At 37.9% G+C, this 26,525-nt stretch overlaps 1 protein-coding gene across 8 annotated transcripts in view; it reads left to right on the top strand.

Moving 5' to 3' along the window:
* LOC137256532 (zinc finger CCCH domain-containing protein 10-like) overlaps positions 1–26,525 on the top strand; it is a 239,880-nt gene that overhangs the window by 97,220 nt on the left and 116,135 nt on the right. For 2 of the 8 annotated variants that reach the window (XM_067794380.1, XM_067794384.1), the window contains exon 2: positions 20,968–21,210. The exons of 2 other annotated variants lie outside the window; for them this stretch is intronic. The gene's annotated coding sequence lies outside the window, so the exon portion shown is untranslated. 4 more of the 8 variants (XM_067794378.1, XM_067794379.1, XM_067794382.1 and 1 more) reach the window with 3 other exon arrangements.

The raw sequence follows: 26,525 nt of genomic DNA, 5'->3' as shown, positions 1-26,525 counted from the left end.
TGTGTGGCAGTCTGCATATTTCTTCACACTGGGTGAATTTATTAGGCAAATATTGTCACAGTGTTCTTAAATATTGAGGGAAGAAAGTCAATGGGTGATTTGGCATTTGATATATTGCTTCCGGATTTCTCAAAAGCAGCAATATTTGGTGTGAACACACAACAACTGATGGATTAAATCAATCATTTTACAACAAAGGGCTTTATGATGTAGGGGAGGCATTTAAATGCTAATAGCTATGAAAGGAAACACATTCCAAGAGACATTTTTTCAAAATTTGTTATTAATTACTTGAAATACATTAAACTGTGCTTTGATCGTCAGAAAAGATCACAACATCTGCTAATCAATGATGGAAATGAAGTCCATTGTATGAATTCTTAACTTTTGTTTTCCAGTTGCAGTTAGAATATAATGAACAACCGTTTGTTAACTTTATTTTACATTTTATATATTGGCATGGATTAAAATTCAGATGAAAACAATTAAGGCTAAATATTCAAAGACTGTCTGCAGTAGATCGAAAGAAAAGACCAGACCAATCAATTTCTTAGTTTTTGCACCAAAAAAAAGGAAAAATGAAAAGTCACCATTTAGAAAGAAAAAATATGCTATATTAATGGCTGTTTTGAAGGTTAATTTGGGGGTTTGAAGAGAAAATGGTATATTTTTTAAAGATGTGGGGATACAGAAAATTCACGATACAATATCGCAATATCTTGGAATGATATGGTATGATTTGATGCACATCACAATATGCTATCTTTAGTTATTTTCTTTAGAAACATATACTTTCATATCAAGTAAAAGTGTAAAGTTTGACATAACCGTCAGTTTCTATTGACAATTAACAATTTTAAGGTCAACAATACGTATCATGATAAAAAAAAAAGTATTGATACGTTTATCGTCTGATAAAGTATCATGATCATCGATAGTGTGATAATTCGTGACACCTCTAATATTTTTTGCTGCAAACAAAAGTCTTGATTGGAGCATCCTCGAACGAACAAGCTCAGTTAAAAAGCATTTATGAAAGGTAACATTTAGCAATCCTTCTGCTCCTGATTTGTGACATTTTTTTCTTGTTTCTGAAAAGGACTGAAAATTGACATGCTTATAAACAAGTAATTAAATTCACTTGGCCTGAAGTCCATGATTATGTCATGCACAGCTGCACACATGAAGCATTTGTCTGATAGTGACATCTATTGAAATGCTAATGGCATAAAACGGAAGCACTTTAGAATCAAGAATTTTTAATTAATTGTCAGTTTCCATTGTTAATTGTTTTTTCATTGTTTCTTTCAACAATTGGCAATGAGCCAGCCCTGCCTACACTTCCAAGGGTGGTCGGTAATACTGTAAGTTGCTGTGTAACGTTGCGGCTGTTTAAGGATCAGCTGTTTGTGTGTTTAAGTTCTGTATTTGCTCTGATTATGGCTCTAGGTATATCAACACTATAAGTATCCTAGTTGGTTTCACAAGGCGGCAAGTATTTCTGATCTGCGACATGAAGGTTTTCCTGTCATTTTGGGCAGGCAGTGTGAGATCTTGCTGACCTACTGTTCAAATAGGCAGTAATTCCTGCTCAGTCCTCATCCACTTTCTCTCATTATCATTATTTGCCTTTGGATATCCACTTTGCTTGATCTAAAGTTCCTGTCATATTGAAATTACAAAGGATTATTCTTGAAGAGTTTTCTGTGTTTGTCTGTTGGATTATGGGGTAGGTAACCAACCCTAAGTTGATTCAGTGGAGGTAATCCCAAGCCTTAGACAATAGACTTAACACGTAAGTTGGTACACTGTGTATCACTTTTGATATATATATACATAATCCACATCCCAACTTGACCCCCTCCCATCCTCCCTTCTAAAAATCTTCAAAATTCTTCTATTGAGCAATCCTGAACTAAACAAATCACAAGTGCATACACAATCCAATACACAGTTTCTAAGAACCCTGCACCAATAACTACCCTCATCCACAGTCTCTAAAAACCCTGCTCCAATAACTGCCCTTGTCCACAGTCTCTAAAAACCCTGCTCCAATAACTGCCCTTGTCCACAGTCTCTAAGAATCCTGCTTCAATAACTGTCCTTGTCTACAGTCTCTAAGAACCCTGCTCCAATAACTGCCCTTGTCTACAGTCTCTAAGAATCCTGCACCAATAAGAGCACTCATCCACAGTCTCTAAAAACCCTGCTTCAATAACTGTCCTTGTCCACAGTCTCTAAGAACCCTGCTCCAATAACTGTTCTCATCCACAGTCTAGAAACCCTGCACCAATAACTGCCCTTGTCCACAGTCTCTAAGAATCCTCCTCCAATAACAGCCCTTGTCCACAGTCTCTAAGAATCCTGCTCCAATAACTGCCGTCTTCCACAGTATCTAAAAACCCTGCTCCAATAACTGCCTGTGTCCACAGTCTCTAAGAACCCTGCACCAATAACTGCCCTTATCCACAGTCTCTAAGAATCCTGCGCCAATAACTGCCCTCATCCACAATCTGTAAGAACCCTGCTCCAATAACAGCCCTCTTTCACTGTATCTACAAACCCTGCTTCAATAACTGCCCTTGTCCACAGTCTCTAAGAATCCTGCTCCAATAACTGCCTTCTTTCACAGTATCTAAAAACCCTGCTCCAATAACTGCCCTTGTCCACAGTCTCTAAAAAACCGTTCACCAATAACTGCCCTCTCACCCATGATTTCAAGAACACTGCCCCAGTCACTACCTTTGTCCACTGTTTCTAAGAACCCAGTACCAATGACTGTCTTCACCTTCATGCACAGTCTCTAAGAACCCAGTAATAATAATATGATAGCAGTATATAATATATCTGTATGACATTTATGGTTTAAGATTTAAATCATTCAAATGGAATAGAAATTCTTTGATGTGATATTTTCAGATTGTATTTAACAGAATCACCAAAATCACCAAAATATCTGTGCACAGCTGATTGCTTAACTGGATAATGGGTAGCATAACAGGAACAATTAGTTTATCATGCCTAGTAAACTTTGATAGCAAGTTTCCAGTTCATATCAAAGTTGGACTTTTCACCCCCAACGATATGATGTAGTTTTAATTTTGACACAATGCACAAAGTAGCAGTTACATTATATACATATAGAATACGATTTTACATGGCCTTTATTCCACATTATGTAATAGATACTAAAATACTGATGTCTAAAGTGATGTCTGTAGTTAATAGCATTGGGGATCATCCATGGACTGCAAAACCTGTGTTATGGCGAGAGATGACTATATATGAATGTATATCATGAAAAAATGACACCAACAAAAAGTCTGACAAATGTGCATTAATTACATAAATCTGCATTGATCTTTGAACTGAACCTTTGTTGAAATAGTAATGGGAGGCATGTCTCCTGAATCACTGGTAGCTCAAAATAGTAATGATACAACACGTCACTCTGATTGCTGTTTCCGGAGTTGTAACAGGAAATATCACTTGATCATGTTGATTATAGCTTTTAAGAAATGCTCACTAGAATGTGGAACACTCTTGTTAGAATTAAGATCATCGATCAAGATGTTTAGTTACCAATTACTGCAACAGTTTTAGTTTCTTTGGTGTTTAGTTTTTTGTCTGCTGCTTGGGGGTTATGGGTAGCCTTGTGGTCAAAGCGTTCACTTGTCATGCAGGAGACCTGGGTTTGATTCCCTGAATTGGTAGTTAAGTGTTCTTGTATAGCACCCAAATCAAACTGCAAGGCAATTTCTCTAGGCGCTAAAGTATTTTTCCCTCGATCACCAGATGTCAATCTCAACAGCACATCGTATTTCAGTCTCAGCTCCCTGGGGAGTATACAACTCTTGCTGCCACTAGGCGCACCGAGTTTATTGTGGCTCTCTCATCCTAACAAGGTACCCAGTTGACGGCTGGGTGGACTGGGACACATAGTCACAGCACTTTGTCCAAGTTTACTGCACGTTGCTGTACCCGCAACTAAGTGTTTGTACGTATTCATGTGGCCACCATCTGGTTATATACCAACGGATTCATGGGTTCTTTTAAGTGCACAGGATTGTGTACTGTACACTAGGGGTTGTGACAACACTGAAAGAGTCTGCACACAAAGTTGACTCCAAGGGTTTTTTTAACACCCGGTCACAGGTGGGCTCGATCCCGAAACCTCAACCTCGCTGGATCACTAGCCTGGCGCCTTAGCCAGCTCGCCCACCATGGGTACATTGTGCAAAAGCCATTTCTGGTGCACCCTGGCATGACATTGCAAAAAAAAACAGCATAAAATGACTCACTCTCTCACCCACTCACCCACCCACCCACTCACTCTTTGTCGATTGTTTAAGTGCTCTTGGCATGGAACCTGTGGTAAAGATGATGGTACTGACACGACAACGTTACAGTATCAAAGTACATTATGGATCACTTACTGTATGAAAAGGAAAGCAGGCAGTTCCATTTGCTTTTGGAATTAATCCTTTTTGTTCTTGTTCATCTTAAAAGTACAACACAAGTCAGGATAAATACTACATCAATTCTTTGTGTGATCCTCACCACCAGACAGGTATGTAAATATCCTGGATCCGGAACTGGCAGTGCATGCAAACATAATCAGCAACCATATGTCAGAGAGGCCATAAATTTCACTCATGCATGAACTTGTTTGACACGCATGTACAATCCTTCATACTCCATATGCAGAGATGCCAACCCTTACGCTTTTGGCATAATTATTATGATTTTAACCAATTAATTACACCATTACGCTTAATATGCGAAAATTACAATTTTCTACTGGTTTTAGGAAAATGAATTAAGTAGATAAATTTCACAAGGAAGTGTTAAGTAATGCACTCATGAAGGGATTAAGAAAAGCCTTACACTGATAGAAATCAGGTATTCTTGGAATCATGCTCATTGCAATTAATTTGTAAGGAATTAAGGTATCTTGTGTCACCTGACCAATATTTTTTGATGCATGGAGTTTCATAATGATTGGTGATGTGTATTTCTGTCTAGAATATTCCTTTTGTGAAAATGTTCACTGTATCAAAGCAACTGCAGGACAGGCATTACACTTTTTTGGCCTACATTACACATTTTGATGTCCAGTGTTACACTTAGGTTCAAAATAGGCTTGGTGTCTCTGCATTACGACAAAGGATGTGGCATCTATACTAATTACTGACTCAGGTTTATGACACAAGTTCCACCATGGATGCAAGTATTTGACGTTTGAGTACATGGAGTTTAAAGGTACCTTAAAACAAATCCAGACCAATTTTATTTCTTGTTTTACACCTACCTGGTCATACATTTCTAAGAATAAAGAAACAAAATGTAGGTGAAATTTCCTGCTCGAAAACAAAAAAATGCTATTATGGATATATACAGAGTTGGGACTTTGCCTATGCAAGCTAGTTTGTTGGACAGTAAAACACTGGTATATGTTTTCAGAAACTTGAAGTAAGCTGAACTATCTAACCATATTTGTGTTAGAAATCAGTACTTCAGATCACCTAAGTGAGTGTGAACTTGAAAAGCAATGCCTTTCAAAAATTTGTGTGGGTTTTTCTTTGATGATATTTTTTCTCCTTCCTGTCTTTAGGTTTCCTGGGGACAAATCTCTGTACAACAAGAACTTGAATTGGTCTGACCTAAAAGTGCTGTTCAAGCCACTGCTTGGGACAGTCTGAGAACCCAAAACAACTCACTGTAAATCATCTCTAAATCTTCAAAGACTATACAAGCTTCTGATGAAAGAATAACATAATACATTGTTTAATCTGAGTCATCATGACGACTCTGGGTATTGAGACGGGTACCAGGGGGCCAACTCATTACCCACCCGTCCTGGGTATTTTAATTAGCCATTTCGGGCGTAACTGCTAGGGTATAGTTCATTTTTGCACAAGAAGTATTGATGATGTAATCAGAGTGCTCATTGATCAGAGCATTTGTATTATACCCCCAGTCAATGGATCAGCATGCATTTTCAGTTTCCTAGAGTGTCATCAATGAAGTTTTCTGTATAATACAGTCACTCTACCATCTCATTTTACTGACTACCCATTTATTGCTGTGAGAATCAAATGAGATGTCACTCTTGATGTTTTCTTCTGTGTTGAGCAGGACCAAAGCCATCAAAAGTCAAGATGCTAAAGAAAATGGGTTTATCAGATGATGGGTATTTGTTATCTGGTAGATAGTATCTTGGATGATAATGGAGTCATTTGTTAAAATGTGCAGTCACATGAACCTTTTGCTGGTTTTCAGAATTTTGCCCATTACAAGGTAGTTTTATGCTTAGTACCTGTGGAGTCGGTGAGGCGGGGTAGCCATGTGGTCAAAGTGTTCGCTTGTCATGCTGCAGACCCAGGTTTTATTCCTACACGGGTACTATGTGTAAAGTCCATTTCCGGTGTCCCCCACCATGATATTGCTGGAATATTGCTAAAAGTGATAATTCAGGCTTAAAAGCCTAAAGACAAAGAAATTATTTGTTGAAAATCTATTCTAAAAAATTTTGAGAGTCACCCTGAACCCCAAATATAAATGGAAAGGGGGAACTGTGCATACGGTGTCCCTAATGGAATTGGGTGGTCAATCTCGCTGACTTTATCCACACGTCATATCCCAGTTGCGTAGATCGACACTCACGCTGTTGATCACTAGATTATCTGGTCCAGACTTGATAATGTACAGACCACTGCCATACAGCTGGAATTGCAGAGTGCGGCGTAAAACTAAACTCATTCACTGACTAATTATTGCTGTAAACATTGCTCTTGAACTATATTGCCTGTGTGTTGTTACTGCACACAGTTTTGAACTGAGATAGTGACACGTTTGTATTGATTTCTTAACGGAGTTAATTTCAGCATGCAGGCATTAATTGAATCATATTTCATTGTTGTTTGTTGGTTTCAGTCCTTGTTCTATTATGGACGGTTTCCTGGTTGACTTAAACGTTCTACTTGTTGAATTAATTATGTGCTTGTATCTGAAACTAATGGAAAGGTGATCAATTTAGGTAAAGGATTAAAATAGTTTCAAAATGGACCAGCTTCTTTAAAACCATTTGAACGAAGATTAGTTGATAAGATTGGACTGTAAAGGTCTGATGTTCAAAATAGAAAGTGCAATATATTTATTGTTTATCTCGTGATATTATAGGTCTGTATGCATATCACCCGTTCCTGCCCTTTTTGAACAGAGATAATGGGTATTTAAAGAAGGCTTGGCTTGTTTGCAGTAATGAATAATGGATATAAACATATACTGGTACACTACAAAGTGTACCTAAAAACATATTCCACCGTGACTTTAGTAAATACTGGATTCTGATTGGTTAATCAAAGTCATTCAGGGGTATATAATCATGTTACGTACCAAGATTTTCCAACACAGCATCAGGGGTGGAAACAACCCATTGCCTGACGTCACAGTTTAGTGTTTTTTCTGTTGGGCAAGCTGATTTGTATATCATGCTGTACCAGTGTCCAGTGGATGTTCCATTGTCAATTATGTTGTTTATTAAATAATCAACAAGAAAATCGGCTGGTATAGTGGAAAAATTATCAGGGCAAGTGATTTTACTAGTGCCACTGTACCAGAGTACATTAGCAATTCAAGAATTATTTCCGTCCCGGAGCATGCATTTATTTTCAAAATCTTAGTAACAAGGTTATATTAGAATGGAGATAAACGTACTGTGTTTGAAAATCAGAGATAAACAACAAAATTACAAAAGCTATAATTTTTTTATTTAAAACCTCACACTACACTTTCGGTTTTTAATCAAATTTAGAGCTCTTATTATTTTGTTATATATCTTTGATTTTTATGCACAGTATGTTTAACTCCAGAATGTTGTTGACGTGATTCCCCATGCTGTAGACGACTTCATGGGGCAGTGGCTCGAGGGTCTGCCCTGAGAGGGGAAGTTTGGGGATTCAGTCCCCATAAAACATTTGACACACAAAACTAGTTGTCTTGGAGTGTTCAGTGTAGGACAATGAATGATGCGTCATATCTCGTTATTATTACAAGCATGCATGCTCGCACATATACACAGACTCTCACACACATGTGTGCATCTGTACATACACACTTCTGTGTACCGGATGTACATGCACCCACGCTTGCATGCATGCACACATGGTAGTAGCGGTAATGTATTAGAGAATCTTATTGGGGAGTTTGAATAAGGTTCCCATCAACCTCTACTAAGAATATTCTAAAAAAAATTACATAAAACTTAGGGTTTTTTTTAATACAGATTTTTGTCCTTAGAAAACCGAAAGGAAGGAGGGGGAAAAAAAATAACCAAAAGTAATATTCCTTGTATATATTAAAATTATCTTACCTGTAGCAATTTTTTAAGTGTATGTGAGGCAGAAAACAGTAGAAAAATATGTTCTTGTAAGTTTATATTTTTGGGCAATAAAAACCTAGTAATTATAATGTAAACCTTATGGTAGCCTTATTCAGGTGGTGGCACGGAGACATACAGACATTCAATAGAAATTTTAAACCCTAAGTCATAGCTGTTCCTAGTGGTTAATACCTTACCTATCCCTGAATTATCTCCCTTGGTCTTTACGTCATCCTATTGTTTACCTACAACCCTTCATAACATTTCTGTATGGCCTACACTTACCACATACTGGGATTCAAGGAAATATAATATCTATCAAGGCTTCATTTTATTTTTTATATTTTTCTTTTCTTATTCTTGGAAAAAATATGACTGTAGATCTGTAAAACAAGAAATAAAATTGGTCTGGCCTGTGTTAGAATATTGACCAACTGGCACCATGATTGTGGTAAGAGGTGACAAAATGAATGGGATGGTCAAGCTTGGTGACTGAGTTGATTGCTTGTCATCGTAACCTGATGTTGTGGATCCTCCCGCATGTATCAGTGGTTGGATTGTCTGTCTAGACCTGATGCATTGATAGTTAAGTGTGTCTTTAAACTCACAGAGACAAATGCATTGTATTTTGTAACTGTTGCCAAGATGTGGTTGATATCAATCAGTTTATCTCACATGACTGGTGTCTGTTTCCTTGTCCTTTTCCAGTTGTCAAAAAGGCAACTAAAATTACCCTACCTTAAAACAAACAGAGCTTGACAGTCCTGCATCAGGGCTCCAGATAAGGGCCCTATGGTATCTGCAGAAAGAAAAAAATGAAAAATGTAGCAGATATGCACCACAGCAATGGTGTACGGTCTTAGAATTATTTACGGGCATATTTATCTGAAAAAGTATTGCTTTATTGTTTATTGACCTGCTTACACAAGAGTAGCAGTGTTGTGGTTCCTATATGAAATGAAACATATGATTAGTTTACACGCCACTAAATTCCATTCCGTACTCTAACTTTTCCCAGTACTCTTATACTGAAAAAAATAAGACGTATGTACTCCTACAATGAAAAATTTTCTGGAGCCCTACTTCATAGCATCTAGTGTTCCTGTTATTAATGCAACAAATGTGTTAGAATAGTCACCTTGTATGCGATAGCTACTAACTCGGCCTCGTTTCCTACGTGGTTAATTGTATGGAATCTTCAGCATTCATTTTTTTTATTCTAATTATTGTGTATATTTTTGTGAATTTTGTATACATTCATTTTGAAGCCCTTTTTGATGCAAAAAGAATTTTCTTCAGGATAATAAAGTTCTATCTTTCTTATCTAATATTTCATCCAATCAGATTTAACCATTTTGTACTGTTGCACTGCACAGGGGAACAAGGTGAAGCTTTGCCAGACGAATTGTCAGGCTGGATTCTTGCTAATATTTAGTATGGTGGATAAGAAATAGTCCCCCCCAACCAATGGTGACAAAAGGTGACAAGATCAGGGTGCCATTGTATGATTTTAGCGCTAATGTGACTGAAACTCCCATACCTTAGCAGAGACAATGTAGTCTTAGTGCTAAGGTTGTTTTGTACAACAGCAACCAGGTTGTAAGCATTGTTGGTACATTCTAGACCCATCCTTGTCTTGACCCAAGCTGATAGTGTCAGTCACTAGATTCTCCAGTCCAGACACTGTATACCCATGATGATCCGTGTCAGACTAGAAGTGGTCTTCAGTAACCGATTCTTTTTTGGGACCTGACTCATGTGATCGGGTGGTCAAACTTGCTGACTTGGCTGATACATGTGATCATATTTCAATTGTGTAGATCAATGCTTATGCACTGGATTGTCTAGTCCAGACTCGATTACTTACAGGCCACTGCCATATGACTGGAATAACACTGCGTGTGCCATAAAACTAAACTCATTCATTCACTCATAAGAGGTGACTGAATGGATTGGGTTGTCAGTATTGTTGATGTACATGGTATCCTAATAGCCTTGACTCGTCACAGTGTCAATCACTAGATTTTCCAGTTCACATGCTGTAGTTCACTGGTTGATTAGTTATTTTAGGATATTACTCAGTAATTGGGATATTACTCATTTCAGCCTTAAACTCTAGCCAAACAATCAATCAGTCTTTTGAAAACTGATGCAGAATTATGATATGAATTAACACCAAATTGGGAATCCCAATTACTGCAGAGTGTCATGTTTGAGATGTATCAATGCAATGGTGGATCTTGACCACATATAGGCACTGCCATTTAATATGCTGGGACTTTTGTGCAAGTCAAACCGTTAGATAAATCTCGCTATGACTTATCCAGACAATGGTTATCAGCAAAGATGTCAGAAGTCTATGAAAGACCCCAAAGGTCATGTAGTGTTTCCTGTGATATGTACAATCATGTATAAGTGTCGTCAGAAATCAATGTTGCAACATCTTGTACATCCTGAGAGGAATTTCATGTCAAGATACCTAGTTTCATGTTCCTGTTTGGAAATTGATCTTCTCTTGCCAGTGTCTGTTACCCCATGTTCAATATTGCTGGCTCATGTGTGCACCGTCAACTTTTGTCAAATGTGACAGTCATTAAATTTAGATACTGTTCCTGCTGCATGAGCAGTAGTTTCAGTATGGAACCTGAAAGCCCGATTGATCCTTTCGCAACAAGGAGTCTGCCAGAAAACAGAAAAATCGAAAGAAATGGCGGCAAAACCTTGAAGGCATTGTCAAATTTCAGAAAGAAAAGCCATATATCTTTCTAGCTTTTCAGCCATTATAACAGACATTGCAGCAGCTAACGAGTGTTTTTTTGAAAATCTTGTTTTACTTCGAGATTACAACTCCATTATGAAGTGTGTTTAATGACTGTATGCTATTGATTTCTTCTGGTGGCAGACTTTGTACAAGTGCATGTTTTAAGAGTTCAGTAATTATTAGTCTTGAAAAAGTGTGGGGTGATATTGTTGGAACACTGCATATGTCTGTTGGTCTTTGCAACGGTTGGTTCATTAGTTCTTCAGTTTGTACCATTGAATCATAAAACTTACTAGTAAGTCACTCTAGTGTGCTGCTCCCCTGACAAATTGTTCATTTGATCAAAAATTCTGTTTTACCTGGAGCAAGGTTTCAGTAAAAGGTTGGGATGAATTCAGAATTGTCTGAAGTTTAAAGTGGTAAGTGACTTATTGAGCTTGGTTTCATGCCATTTCAAATAGTATTTATGTTTCATCATGGCTTAATGTGGGAGGAAAGTTCAAAGTGTTGCAGGTGGTTTGGCTCTGTGACACTCCTTGTTGTGGGCAGAACTTAGTGGGGCTTGAGGTCAGACTCTGGTACTCCTTGTTGTAGTTGGAACTCAGTGGACCAGGAGGTCTGTCTCTGGTAAATGCCTTCTTGTTGGGGGAACCTAGTGGATCAGGAGGTTTGGCTCTGGGTCTCCTTGTTTTAGAGGGAACCTAGTGGATCAGGAGGTTTGGCTCTGGGTCTCCTTGTTGTAGAGGGAACCTAGTGGATCAGGAGGTTTGGCTCTGGGTCTCCTTGTAGGGGGAACCTATTGGATCAGGAGGCTTAGCTCTGGGTCTCCTTGTTGTAGAGGGAACTCAGTCGACCAGGAGGTTTGGCTCTGGGTCTCCTTGTTGTAGATGGAACTTAGTGGATCAGGAGGTTTGGCTCTTGGTCTCCTTCTTGTAGGGGGAACTTAGTGGATCAGGAGGTTTGACTCTGGTACTCTCCTTGTTGTAGGAGGAACTTAGTGGATCAGGAGGTTTGGCTCTGGTACTCTCCTTGTGGTATGTTTACCTTAATTGATCAGGTGGCTTGGCTATGTGACTCTCCTTGTGGTATGTTTACCTTAATTGATCAGGTGGCTTGGCTCAGGGACTCTCCATGTTGTAGGTTTAACTTAATGGGTCAGGTGGCTTGGGTCAGGTGGCTTGGCTCTGGGACTCTTGTTGTTGTAGATGGAACTTAATGGATCAGGACCCCCTTCCTAAAAGTGATCTTAGTGCTGCAACAGTCGAAAGTCAGTGTTAAGTTAAGGAAGTTACGATCAACTTAGTGCTACAACAGTTGAAAGTCAGTGTTAAATTAAGGAAGTTACGATCAACTTAGTGCTACAACAGTTGAAAGTCAGTGTTAAATTATGGGAGTTACGATCACCTTAGTGGTACAACAGTTGAAAGTCAGTGTTAAATTATGGGAGTTGTGATCATTTTTGTGGTACAACAGTCGAAAGTCAGTGTTAAATTAAGGAAGTTACGATCAACTTAGTGCTACAACAGTCGAAAGTCAGTGTTAAATTATGGGAGTTGCGATCATTTTTGTGCTAAAACAGTCGAAAGTTAGTGTTAAATTATGGGAGTTGCGATCATTTTTGTGCTACAACAGTCGAAAGTCAGTGTTAAATTAAGGAAGTTACGATCAACTTAGTGCTACAACAGTCGAAAGTCAGTGTTAAATTATGGGAGTTGCGATCATTTTTGTGCTACAACAGACGAAAGTCAGTGTTAAATTATGGGAGTTGCGATCATGTTTGTGCTACAACAGTCGAAAGTCAGTGTTAAATTATGGGAGTTGCGATCACCTTAGTGCTACAACAGTCGAAAGTCAGTGTTAAATTATGGGAGTTGCGATCATTTTTGTGGTACAACAGTCGAAAGTCAGTGTTAAATTAAGGAAGTTACGATCAACTTAGTGCTACAACAGTCGAAAAGTCAGTGTTAAATTATGGGAGTTGCGATCATTTTAGTGCTACAACAGTCGAAAGTCAGTGTTAAATTATGGGAGTTACGGTCACCTTAGTGGTACAACAGTTGAAAGTCAGTGTTAAATTATGGGAGTTGCGATCATTTTTGTGCTACAACAGATGAAAGTCAGTGTTAAATTATGGGAGTTGCGATCATTTTTGTGCTACAACAGTCGAAAGTCAGTGTTAAATTATGGGAGTTACGATCGTTTGTGTGCTATGATCACTTTGAGGAATGGGACCCATGTGGTTAATCTGTAAGGACTGTCTTTGAGTTCATGTCATTTTACTCCAGAGCTTTGGGATGTTGCTCATGATATCAACCACCAGTTTATCTTGTCCAGAAATAATCAGGCTATGGTTATAGCATGGACATTGCAGCAAGCAACATAAAAAAAACAACAACATAACATTATCAAAAATGATCTTTTGACTTCTTTCTCTCCAAAAGACTCATTAAGCAAGAAATAGAGAAAAAAGAATCCAGGTCTGATGACAATAAATAATTGGTGTTTTTTTGTCTGTGCTCTGTTTATGTACATAGGTTTTACAAATCTCGATGATATTTGTAACTTGCATGATATTCTTTTGATCCGATGTAAAAGAGGCGTAGCCATCTATATGGTATACTGACTCACTTTGTTGATCCCTTGGTCCTTTAACAATATTAGCTTCCCTTCCACCCAGCCCATACAGTTTTATTAGAGCCCTAAATGTCTAGACTGCGGGGCTTTCTCTCTTCCCTTTCACCAGGGCTTCTTTTTAAACATGCATGTTCCTGTCAAAATTAGATGTCTATTTGTAGGACATATAATGTTTGAATATGCTTTTTCCAATGAGGATCCAGATTAGACCTGGTATTCCGAGACCAGTGGTAAGAGGTGACTGATGGGTTCAGGTGTTCAGACTTTTTCACTTGCTTGTGCTTGACCTCATCTTTTCAAACATGGGATTATCTGGTGCAGACTTGATTCTTTACACTGAAAAAATCATAAATGTTTGTGACATAAGAGTTAGACAACAAACAAAGCATGTTTTGTTTGTAAAATGTTAAAACTTTCATCCTTACATGTTACATTTCTGTATGAAACTGAGGATTGGTCTTCAGTAGCCTGTGTTGGTCTTCAGTAGCCTGTGCTTGTCATAAGAGGCGACTAACGGGATCGGGTGGTTGGGTTTGCTGACTTGGTTGACACATGTCATCAGTCCCCACTTGCGTAGGTTGAACGTTATACCGTTTATCAGTGGATTGTGGTGTCCAGACTCGATTAATTACAGATCGCTGTGATATATCTGGAATCTTGGTGAATGGGCATTAAACACTTTGAAACTGCATGCCACTGCAACCATGCTTTTCAAGGAGTATGAAAGAGGTCACTCATCCCCACAGTGTATGATCTCATACAGTTCAAACCGGATATAGTGGGCTGTACATTTGTGGTTTGGTTGACAGATATGTCGTCTGAACTGGCATGCATGATCAAAAAGACAAAGACAGTAATATTTCACATGCAAATAGGTTACGCTACAAGGGTAGATAACTTATTTATAACATTTACAGTAATTATTAGCTATATATCAGAATGTTAATGAAAGCACAGTATTGTTCACCTATTACGCATGGAGTCAAAATTGATCAGCTTGTGCACTTTTGCTTCTACTCATATATACCATCATGTCTGCCTAAAGAGCTACCAGTATTATATTTGAAATAGATTTTACAATGTATATGTGAATTTTCAAGTTTAAAAGTTGTTTAGTTGTGTCATTACTAGTGAGTTCACTGGCAACAATGCATCTTTACTGTACTGAATTATTGCTGAGAATGTTTGTTTCTCTGTATGGACTATAGTGCGTATCAGAAGAACGTCCTGACTGAGAGCTAATTTAAAAGTGGACTTTATTGGCATTTCTGAACGCATTCAACCTATCCATATACTCTACTGGCATAATTCAAAGTATGTTACCTCAAATCGCAAAGAAATATATGAAATTGCTTAAAGATTGAAGAATTTATAAGATAAGATTGTTCCTTTTTTAATGTCTCAGACACTACTCAACAAACTCGATGGATAGAAAATCCTAACTTTGGTGAATATCATTTTTATATTACAACTAGAAGTTTATGTGATCAGTACTAAGTTAATTAAGTGTAAGTGAGTGAGTGAGTGAGTTGAGTTTTACGCTGCGCTCAGCAATATTCCAGCTATATGACGGCGGTCTGTAAATAATCGAGTCTGGACCAGACAATCCAGTGATCAACAACATGAGCATCGATCTGCGCAATTGGGAACCGATGACATGTATCAACCAAGTCAGCGAGCCTGACCTCCCGATCCTGTTAGTCTCCTCTTACAACAAGCACAGTCACCTTTTATGGCAAGCATGGGTTGTTGAAGGGCTATTCTACCCCGGGACCTTCACGGGTAGATTAAGTGTAAAGTTCATGAATACACTAGTCATTATAACGTAATGCAAATGTGTTTGTTTACATTAATAATCATAACATACATGCGTTTAGAATATAAGTGTGATGTATTGTTCAATTCTGCATCAAGAAGCCCGGCTTTATCTGTGTCATGGAGGAGGCCTTAGATGGCACAGCTTATATGGTACAGGCTTATACCAAAGCATATTTGGGCTGTCTCCAATCACCGGTTACAGCTTTAAAAAATTTGTCATGTGCAAGAGTTTTTCCACCTTTAGGTTGTCTCAATAGTCTCTTGTGACCACTGGAAATCCTGATGACATCATGACCCAACAACATGAACGACTCTTTTGTGTTTGTCTCAACAGTCGTTAACCTGTTCTGAGCCACAAATTTCCAAACCTTTTTTCACAACATACCAAAATACGAGTTTCATGTGATATATAATATTTTTCCAATGACAGGCTCAGGCCCCCCTAAGTAACTGAAGGAATTACGGCAAATTTGAAGGAATTGCATCTCAAATGTAAACAGACGCAGCCCCCTTGCGAAACAATTGCAGCGATATTGGTAGTGTAGCAGTAATGACATAAACACAACACCCCTATCGGAAGCAATGTCAGTATTACTTGAAACACGCTCGGCCATCTTCAGAGATTTCTTGGCTCCGTTCTGTGATTTGTCGCTTTGTTTACGTCTGAACATCGGTAGCCTCGGGGTGGGGGGCATGATTTATGACGCTCTTTTGTAGTGACGATCTTTTCCTATAAAGATAATCTTTAGCTCTGACAACACCTCATAAGCAAACACATTCAACGCGGGTGGTCAAAGATGGATAATTATAAAAATGAAAACAGTAAAATCTAAAAACAAAACTCACCGATACGGGTGCTCCTTCCACTTTTTGACGCCATGTTTTGATGCATGAGTTTCAGGACGCGACCGACAAATGGGACGGAACAGAGAAATCTCCGAAGATAGCTGAGCGTGTATATAATTATCAACATCCCCTGACTTTTGACCCATGCAGGAATTGATTTTCTTTCCATTAACAGACCTTTTGGAAGTGGTAACTTGTACTGGATCAGTGTTAGCATGATGTCCAGCATTTGTGCAATGCAACCAGGTACAGGTTGGTTGTCTTCAAGTGGACCTTTCATTCTCTCTCATGAAGATGGCAAAGGGAGATAATGCTGTGAGACATGACGCATTCCACTACAGAATAGGTATGGTTAATTCCGTGTTGTGGTTGAGTATGGGGTTTTGTGGCTCTTAGCAATATACCATGCAAAAAAAGGACGAAGACACCAGAAAGTGGGTTTCATACACTGTAATCATGTGGGAAATTGAACCCAGGTCTTTGGCATGATGCACCAACGCTGTAACCAAGAGACTACCGAATTGCCCTTGTTGTAGCATGTGTCTAAGATGATGGCACATATACGGCTAGTTGAAATTATGTGAGAGATCATGAAACACGGTTTGATTGGACAGTCAGGAGTTTCAAATTACATCATCACATATCCCTAATTATCCCAGAAATGTGGTCATGTACGTTAATCATGATTTACCTTGCTATGTCCTTGGTCTTTGAATAATTCTCTAACTTTAATCTAGTCTGTCTCTCTCTCGCCTCGTATCCCCCCATGGGTACAAAGTGTGGAGCCAAGTTCTGCTGTATTCTGCTCTTATATTGCTTAAGTGGGATTAAACCAATGTCACTCACTCAATCATCAGTACGATGTTGTAGGGTGAATATAGTCTGTCTCACAGTCCCTGAACCACATTTTTATCCCTGCTGTCAAGTCCTCTCTGTAGTGCTAAAGCCCAAAGTGAAGCTGGACTAGATTTCCTGAGGTTCCTCTGAATCTCAGGTCTCCTTTCAATTTCAGTGGGATTGTTTGTTTCTGTCACAATTGTTCATATTCAGAGACTGAGCATTAGCCTAGAGTGAATACCATGACCACAGTAGCGCTTCAGAAAACATCACAAAAGCAATATTCTTCACGGAAAATGAATCTAATGCCACCATTCGTGTAAAGTTAACACCTGGTGCCCGGCGTCCTTTAAGCTATGTATTCCTAGTGCCATTTATTAAACTGCTCTGTGACGAGACTTGCATCTTACCAAGCACGCCCTCCTTCATGTCACAATTAGACATTTTAGGACTGCATACTTTATTTGAAATTTTGGGTTTGAAGATAAGGTTGTGTCGTTATGACCATTGGTGATGGCAAACCATTACTGAACATGTTTTTTATGCAGGACAGTCTTTAAGCTTCTGTGACAAGTGAGTTTGTTTGGATATGTAAAGCATTATTTTTGTACTCACCTCTTTCAGAGTGACTGGGAAGCATAATATTCTTATATAATATATTTTTTTGAGGAATATCACAGTTGAGTAATTTCTTGTTTACAAGAAGTTGCGTATGGTATAATGTACATCAAAGGTAAAAGATATGTCTTTATCTGTGTCAGGAGCATTCCTGAATTTACTATGGATGTACCCTTTTGACCGTGTAGATTAACTGTTATTCATGTGCTGTGATGTGGAATTTATTGCTCAACTCTGATGTAAAGTGAATGTATAACTGCATCCATTTTCTTCTGTATAATGACCTTTGGAACATTAAGTTATAGAATGTCATCTTCTTCATCATCTGAGGTTTTGAATTGCTTTCAAATGAGCTATGTAAGATTGGTCATGCTTGACTACCCCTGCCACTCTATGTATGCTTGAATGAAGTTCATTCCCCTGTTAGTGACTCTTTCACTTGATTTATCTGAACCATGACACTCTTCCAAGAGATGTGTGTGTATAGGTTAAGGCAAATTTCCAGATCTGTTTGAAGCTTTTCAAGCATCACATTTTACTTTTCTGTTTATTTTAACTTAATGGTATTCTCAGTTTCATACGTGGCACAAATAATATGTGCCATTTTAGTACAGGATACTAGTGACAATCTCATAGTTTCCAGGCCCAAAATGTTTCATAGTTTCATTATCAGGAGGCAGTAGAACAATGTCTCTTTATAGCACAGAGTACTCAAGTACTCACATATGTAGAAATTAAATGTTTTTGGCGTTATTTTGTAGTTTACTCTATTGAAATAGGTAGCTTTAACAAATATTAAAATAACTGGGTTTTCACAACTAGGTCTTTAAATTTGGGTCTCAAATCTTCATCCAAAATACCATTTTACAGGTAAAAATAGCAAAACAGTTTCACACTAACAAATTTAGAAACATGTTGAAACAGTCAACAACTATCTACAGCATTGTTTTGCTCATGCATTACCATAGCTATTGTGGAAATGAAAGCTATTAATGAACACATTAAATGTTGCATGTTTTTAGGAGTAACTAGCATTTTGTGTACTCCCACTGGTTTAAAGATTTGAGTATTTTCACCCATAGTTTCTTATCCATATTGGATAATTGACACTTATAAATATACAAACGAATTATCACATGTAAGGTAGTTTAGTTAACTGAGTAAAGTACCCATGGTATTAAAGATCTTTTGGGTTTTAGTGATTCTTATGCGTTTTTTTTTTTACTTAACTGAGTAAATGTGCTTTTTATTGAGTAAAATACGTAAATATGTGCCTTATCTGGATCTCTTTATGATGTTTTTCATAAAATTTATTATGGATGTGAACATAGTACGCAGTAAGTGGAGTGTCCATTTCATATGCATACTATAGCTTGCATCAGAAACATACATTTTGACTGATGAAATATAATTTGGTGAAAATGACTGGATTTGTTCTCCTGTAAACTCATCTATTTCAGATGTTTTCACAAAAGGTGTTAAAAACAAAGGTTGGGAAAAATAATGGTGTTCAAAACAATGCAATAAATGCCAAAAACGATTCTGTTTCTAAATGTGTGCAATGTACAGGTATCAAAAGTATGCTGGCAACCTCTTATTGGACAACTGAGTTTTATATCACTGTGACACACATTTCATGGTGACATTTCTCCATGCATGAACATAAGACATGAAATAAGTGTCTCTGGCAATTTACTAATAATCGCAGAATGTCCTGAAAAATATCTTGTTTTTCATCTCCTGTCAGCTAAATAATTGTATGACTTGAAGCAGTAACACAAAAGTATGTTCTGCTTTCAACTCCTAACAATGGGCCAGACCAATTTAATTATTTTTTTTTATGGACTTGCTGGTCGTATATTTTTCCAGAGTTACAAAAAAGTAAATAAATTTCCCTGCTCGAAAAATAAATTCCAAATTTTAAAAATTTATGGGAGCAAGAATTTGACTACTTAAGACAGTTTGTTGGCCACTAAAACTCCGGTGTCTGTTCGCAGAGACTTTAAACTGAATTATCTAACCATATTTGTGATTGAAATCAGTGCTTCGAGCACCTCTGCGAGTGAGAACTTGAAAAACAGTGCTATTGAAAAACTCATGTTGGCTACAGCTTTGACTGGTGATTTATATATATGTATTTTTTTTCCTGCCCTTTGGTATGCTGGAGACAAAATCTGTAAACCAACAAATAAAATAGGTCTGGCTTTGATCAGAATTGTAAGCATCATTGCCCCTTTTTCATAAAATTTTAAGATTTTTGCATTACATACAAATGTTATCGAGCAATATGGGTCAGCTAGTCAATTTGGAAACATTATACTGAAATTATTGGTAATATAATACTGGTCCTGACACAACCCAGACTGGGGCAATTATGAGGTAAATTCTAATAGGCTTCAATACCGATTACAGCTATTTTTGTCAGACTTATCAAAGAAAAACTGATACTAAGATTAACACAAGCAGTGATGGCCAGTGTGCCTTTAATCATTTTGAGGGAAGATGATAGAAATAGCTTAACAAGAGCTGCATTTGGTAACTTTATGACTAATTTCTTGTCAATCATCACAAGAAACAAACCTGCCTCAGGTGATCCATTCTTTGTGACGCCCTCACTTTAATGCATTTTGTTTTGTAGATATTTTCATAAATTCAAATAATATTGAGTTATGTTGGGATTTATTTTAATAGTGTGTCAGTTTGAAAACTTATTAATTAAAGTATTACTGCATGTTTTGTTGTGGTGTTTATTTTGTGTTATATCGAGGGAACACATTTCATTGCATCTTGCTTTAGCCAGTATTTCTATCTTCTGTCACCCCCTTTTGTCAGTGGACTGGTCCAGCTTGAGAGAGGTGTTCCATTCACCACCTAATCCTGCTCATTTACTCTGGGAGGGGACAGAAGGTCAGTTATTACCAGTGTGTAATTCTGCACACAGTGTTGTGGGTCAGAGGTCACGGACCATGTGCTGTGAGTAATGAAGTGAACTCTGAATGTAGTGCTGCAGTGTGGGTTAATTTCTACTGTCTGCCAAGGAGAATTGCTCCATAACGTGTGATCTTTTCAGGAGAAGACATCTGGATAATGTAGCATCAAGAAAAACACTGCCACAGAATTCCATAGAAATCATCTGGCTGTGTTGTTGGGCAGACGGACTCCACTCCAGCAGACGGACTCCGGAAGGTGACTTGACTTCCTTCTCCGACCAGGGATTGTAGGATTGTGGTCTGTTATCGGAAATTGTCCTACTAAGTCAGTGAATGTGTTAGTTTGGCCTGAGCTGACAGTGCGGACTGGACAACTGTCATTGGTGAGTCTGCTTTACCCATTGTTTACATCCCTCCTGTTTTTGTTTTCCATGTGTATGCTCGCTCGCTCCCTATCGCTGTGTGGAGCCGCACTGAGCAGACTCAGCTTGTTAGCATAGTCTATCACCAGAGCCGGTGTGGGACTGTACTCAAGATCCATTCTGTCATGTAAGTTCTGATAATACAATTGTGATAAATTGACTGGAGACTTTCGGGTCGTGTTGGGTCTGTTTTGGGGATTTATGTGAGCTTTGATCACAACCTCAGGTCTATCTGTCTTCCCCCGACTGCGAGCTTCACCAAGGTGAAGTCTTCACATGAGTTGTACACAATCAATCAGTCTTGTCATATGTTTCGAAGTAATTGGATCAATTTGAGATGTACTCTGGCATAGTCAGTTTTCTTTTGATCCAGTAAGTTTCTGGACTCGGTGGCACCAGCCACTGGCAAGAGGGAAAGTCTCATGCCTGTTTTCACAAGACTGTTCAGGTAGTGTGTGAAGTGTTCAGTACCACCATAGTGTTTTATGTGAATGCTCTATAACTAGATTACTGTTTCTGATTGATCACAACTAGCACTGGAATTGTCAGTTTGTTGAATGAAATTCATATTTATCCCTGGTGTTCATTTCAATGTGGCATATCAGTTTTATTGTATACAGGCTTTCATTTTTGTTTCTATACAGATATCGAGTTGATCTAGAGGTTGGAACTAATACCTTAATCTAAAGACCCTTACAGTTTTCTTATGGCCCCTTCACTTTGCTTCTTAGTGCAAGAATAACTGTATGAATTCATGTAAAGAATTCTTTGAAATTGTGTCTGAACAGGAAGAGTTCATTTTCATTTTCCTTGACCACATGACCTAGTGGCTAAACGTTAAGTGGACACTTATAGATCTGTGTGATTACGAGAAAGGTTTTCTTGAACTTTTTATGATGGTTATTTGAAGCAGCAAGTCTTCTGATTGTGTATGAACTCACTTTTGATTCTGCCCAGGTGGCATATTGTAGTGTGGATGTATTTCCATGTGTCATTTGTGTCCATCAAGAGATGAAATATTCTCTCAGTTACTGCATAAGAGCACATCTCGTGAGGACATTAAGGTTTACTTAACCTCACCTGACCTTACCTGACCTCACCTGAACCGAGCCGTCAATTGCATGGAAAGTTGTTCTGCTGCATTCTAAAGGTAGGCCACATCATATCAGAACGTGAAATTATCATTATCAATTTTATTGAATCTTGGTTTAACAAACTGATGGGTTTATGGGCAGTCTGCTTGTGGATTTGAAATATTTCCTCTACTTCAGGGGGATCACACCCAGATATTGTTCATAATGCTGATTAAAATGGTGGTATGTCATGTTGCTGAATGGATTTCATATTCGATATCTGTTCTTGCTATCAGCCTCTAGTTTATTTAGTCCCAGCTTTGTTATCTACTTGCGGCATGCAGTAGCTGCAGTAAGACCTCACTTTTGAGGTTTTGCTCTATGATTATGGGTTGTACCTGGACTGATTCCTTTTTCAGAATGTCACAAATGTTGATTAATCTTACATCCCCAAAGAATGGGCTTAAACACACATCAAAGGGAAGACAGTCACTTATTTATATTTCTAATTGCCAAACGATTTTTCTGATGTATTTTTGATGAGTTAATATTGGTATTCTATTACGTAAGCAGACTTGGAAAACAAAACAGTTGAATCAATAACGACAGAACAAATAAGAACAAACATGAATCAACGGCCTCGAAGACAGATCATGCTATTCCCATGTCTGGATTTCTGAAGGCCCTTAGCTCTGTGTCCAAAGTTACGGATGTATTGAATTATAGACAGACAGATTAACAAACGGATGAATGGACAGACAGACAGACAGATGAATTTCACACTGAACGAAACATTTCCAACAACAAAAATATATAGATTTATCAAGTGGACTAAGATTGTCATGACTGTTGGACAGAAACATTGAACATTTTATGAATTAACTTAGTTCATATTTAGCATTTTATTTTTTAACTTCAGGTTTATGTAGGTAAAGTTATATGTATACCCATTCAAAATAATTAATGTTTGTATTAACTTATTCATTGATGTAATAACATTTGACTTAATATATTGATAGTGATCTTTACAGTTTAATGACACCCTATGATTAAAAGTATTTAGTGTGCATCAGTTGTCATGTTGCTGTCTTGTATGTCAGTAAAGTGCAGTATGAAGTGAACTCCTTGACCTTATCTCTCTTACAATACTTGCAGTCAATGATGGTTTTGTAAGAAACATCAGCATGTTGTGGGATACCTTTGATTCAGGTTTCTCTTGTAGACTAGGCATATCCCAGTGCTGTCATGCTCAAGATCCAGGTTCAGTTCCTCACATCTGTACAATGTGTGAAGCCCTCTTCTGGTGTCACTGCTGTGATTTCACTCACTCACTCACTCACTCACTCACTCACTCACTCACTCACTCACTCACTCACTCACTCACTCACTCACCCACCCACTCACTCACCCACCCGCTCGCTCACTCACTCACTCACTCACTCACTCACTCACTGCATTGACACGCATGATCCTTCTGTATCATCAGTTCCTTCTCAGAGATTAATAAGTTCCTATTTTCCCATCTTTGTGCATGAAAGATAACTGTCATAGCACAAAAAAACATGATACAATTGCAAAATGTAAATGATACATTAAAATATTTAAACCAATACTTTCAAAACTAAATATCGATACAGTTTTGAATGCACTGATATTTGTATGGTCTTGGAAAAAGTATTGATGTATCTTGGATCGATGTATTGTGACATCCCTACCATATACATGTGAGTGTTCACTTGTATCCTGCCTGGCTTTGACAGGTTCCATTTTGTGGATTGCGAGTTGTGAAATAACACCCATCTTAAATATACAAAGACTCTTGGGTAGCTGATTGACTCAGTCAGTTCACCTGCAAATCGTCACCATCTTTCATAATCAGTATGACAAAACTTGAAAATGTCAGGGACAAAAGAGATTGTGAAAACTGAGTTGCATAGAATACTAGTGTTGTTCTTATTAATTTGTTTTAATAATGAATGAAGTATTATAGAGACACAATGGAACTGCTGAAGGGTGCCAGAGGATGTTTGTACGTTTCCCATGTTGACTTGCGGGAATAGTTATTGTACATAACTAGATGGGTACAACAGGTTGATAATGGCGTATACTATGTTTCAAGTCATTTGCAAAACACAAAATGTTTTAGAAATCAATGTGCTGTTATTAGATCAATGATAATATTTCACAACCTGATCAGATCTGACTGGGTGTGATGGATGAGTCCAGCATCCTGACTGCAGGTCAGGATCATCACTGTCTTCAAATCGGGTCCATCTAGATGCCGTTGACAGACCATGCATGTGACAAGGACGATTAACAAGAACCCTCAGCTTGCTCTGACTTGGTAGTTCCGTTTGATGGAACTCTCACAGGATGCTTGAATCACTGAACAACAGCAGTTCGAGATAGTTGGGGAAAAGAACCAATATTTTCATACGGCTTCCTGGTGGGTTGGTGGATTTAGTCAAAACAAGATGGATTTAACTTGTGTCCTCAGTGGTGTTGATCTAGATTGGGAACTGTATCACTTATGTCACTGTTTTCGCCTGAATTACGTTTATGTTGTGGTAGTGGCATAACAGTATTTACTTTATTGAAGCTGGACAGAGATCAAAACTGATGTGTATTCATGTATGTCATGGTTCCAAAGCAAGTGTGTGCTCAGTACTTTTTCCATTGTAAGAAGCTGACTTATTTTGGAAAATTAGTTTGATTCAAGCATTAAGTTGAGGATGATCATCAGGTATTGGCAAATGCTGATTTGTCATAATAATTGTCATTGTGCCCTTATGTAATGGATCTTTACTCACTCACTGTCTCTCTCACTCTCTCTTTCTCTTTTTCTCTCACTCTCTCTCACTTTCTTAATGGAGAAGTGATCTTAGGCTGATAAAAACACGGTGTCCACTTCATAAAGTTAAGACAGAGTGATCACAGGCTACAAATTAAACAAGGTAGAACAAGACCAGCAACACCTTTGCAAGACCGTCTCTGTGGTAGGTGCTCAGTCCTTGAAGAGCACTTTTTCATGTATTGTTCTAAATATTCAGAAGTAAAAAAGATGGTACTTATTTAAGTCCCTTTTATCTGAAAATAATACATTTCAAAGTCTTACTGCAAACGAAAAATTTAGCCTTATGTTTAGAAATAATTTGTTACCATATATATAACTTCAAACAAATATAGAAGACTTCTTGATTGTGCTAGGCCATTATATTACACATTATATCGTATGTCGTGTTACTGTGATTCATTATATACCTTGCTTATGTAGCATCTAGTGTCTAATTGTTATGATAAGGATCATCCATGCATATTTCTATATGTTTGTACCTTTTATGTTTATATCTGTAGTTCATAAAATTTTGCCTCTGTTAATGGAATTTTATACAAATATCTTTTCTTATCTCATCTTATTAAGTTCTGGAAGTAACATTACCTTATTTAAAAATATGTTTCTATAAAGACATCCAAATGAACATTTTATTAAAATTATGTTCTTTAATTTGATAGAGATGAGGCTGTCCAGACTTGCAAAATCATTCCAGACTTGAGTTGGACTTAATTTATCCGGCTAGGTTTTGGGGAGAAAGAATGGAGTGACCTTTCCTCTACATTTGTCCAGAAACCCTCCTCCTTTCACATCAAAGCAGACTGTCAAGCAATTTGTTTTATTTCCTGTCATATGACATTCGACCTGATTTGTTGTTGGTGCCTTTGACCATAAGTAGCTGGCTGACCCACACTTGTCAGATTGCTCACAGGAAATATGCCCCTTTTATACACACATGCTGAGATCTATCCCCTGCCTCAGTCACTGAGTTCATCAGCGTTCTAGGCATAGAGGTCCTGTAGGACTTAAAGGCTTTGCAGCAGTAGCCATAGCCTGTCTTTACAGTCCTTGAACTGCATGATTTCCCCTTGTGCCCAATCCTTCCTGCCATGCTAAATCTCTAATGAAGCAAGTCTAGATTCACTCGGGTTCAAGTTCTGAATTTTCCATCTCACTTGGGTGCCTGTCAGTATATACTCACAGAAACAAATAGGGGAGCACATGAAAATACAAGTGTTCCTTTATTTCTAGAATCTCACCCACAGTGCAATACACACCCTCTGCAGAAATCTGGAAAAGAATATAGGAACACTTGTACTTTGATTTGTTTCCATTGGTATTTTATTAGACTAACAGCTAGTCTCTGAAAT

The sequence above is a fragment of the Haliotis asinina genome, chromosome 11 (genome assembly GCF_037392515.1).
Source record: "Haliotis asinina isolate JCU_RB_2024 chromosome 11, JCU_Hal_asi_v2, whole genome shotgun sequence".
Classification (NCBI taxonomy): domain Eukaryota; kingdom Metazoa; phylum Mollusca; class Gastropoda; order Lepetellida; family Haliotidae; genus Haliotis; species Haliotis asinina.
Note: the sequence above shows the minus strand (reverse complement) of the source record. Positions and strands in the feature narration are given on the sequence as shown.